The 863-nt window shown below is 41.5% G+C and overlaps 1 non-coding gene across 1 annotated transcript; it reads right to left on the bottom strand.

Annotated features, from left to right (window-relative positions):
- Positions 1 to 333: 333 nt before the first annotated feature.
- Positions 334 to 407, bottom strand: TRNAK-CUU (transfer RNA lysine (anticodon CUU)). Its single transcript has one exon. It is a non-coding gene; the product is annotated as a tRNA-Lys (tRNA).
- Between the last annotated feature and the right edge of the window lie 456 nt (positions 408 to 863).

The raw sequence follows: 863 nt of genomic DNA, 5'->3' as shown, positions 1-863 counted from the left end.
ACATCCAAATAGTTCATCATGTGGTTGATGCCACTCTGATGTTCAAAACAATATATCTTTTATTCATTCACATCATCAGGCAATTCCCACGGAAAAAAAAAAAAAGGAAAATGGAAATGTATTATTTGGTGTCACGAAAAGTTGCTGAAACAAAGTTTTAAAATACTTCTTTTGCTCTCATTTCCTCTAGCACTCTTCAAAGGGTAGAGGCTTAATGGAACTCTCTTTCTTTCCTTTTTTAAACTTTTATTTATTTCACTGTGTTTTTCCAGGACCCATTAGCTCCATGTTGAGTACTTGTTTCAATCTAACTGTGGAGGGCGCAGCTCACAGTGGCCCATGAGGGGATCGAACCCGCAACCTTGTTGTTAAGAGCACCGCGCTCTAACCAACTGAGCTAACCGGCCGCCCCCTTAATAGAAGTTTCTTGACTTGACCCTCGCCAAGGAAATGTAAAGAGTCAAAGCATTTGGTGTGTGGAACACAAGCTCCCTAATGCCAGGCACCAGCGAGGTTATGTTCTCTGCTGTATCCCACGCTCCTTGGCAGAATGCCTGGACACAGTAGGTGATCAAGAACTGTGTTGAATGAATGGATGGATGGATGAATGAATGAATGAATAGTGTTTATCTCGGCCACTGTTGTGTCAATTGAACTTTAGGCACCATTTGAGACCATGAAAAGTTGTGGGAGAATTTGCCCTGCATTTACCATGTCGTGGTTGGATGGCTAACCATTTAATTTGAATATTTAGGTGGCCACTTGTATGCCCAATTAAAAGTTTCCAACCACAGTTTTGCTGTGTGTGTAGTGCCCCTGTAATTAACCACGTGTGTAAAATACACGAGGGTTTTGTAATAGAA

The sequence above is a fragment of the Rhinolophus ferrumequinum genome, chromosome 23, assembly GCF_004115265.2.
Source record: "Rhinolophus ferrumequinum isolate MPI-CBG mRhiFer1 chromosome 23, mRhiFer1_v1.p, whole genome shotgun sequence".
Lineage (NCBI taxonomy): Eukaryota > Metazoa > Chordata > Mammalia > Chiroptera > Rhinolophidae > Rhinolophus > Rhinolophus ferrumequinum.
The sequence above is the reverse complement of the archived record's forward strand: the minus strand, read 5'-3'. Positions and strand labels throughout refer to the sequence as shown.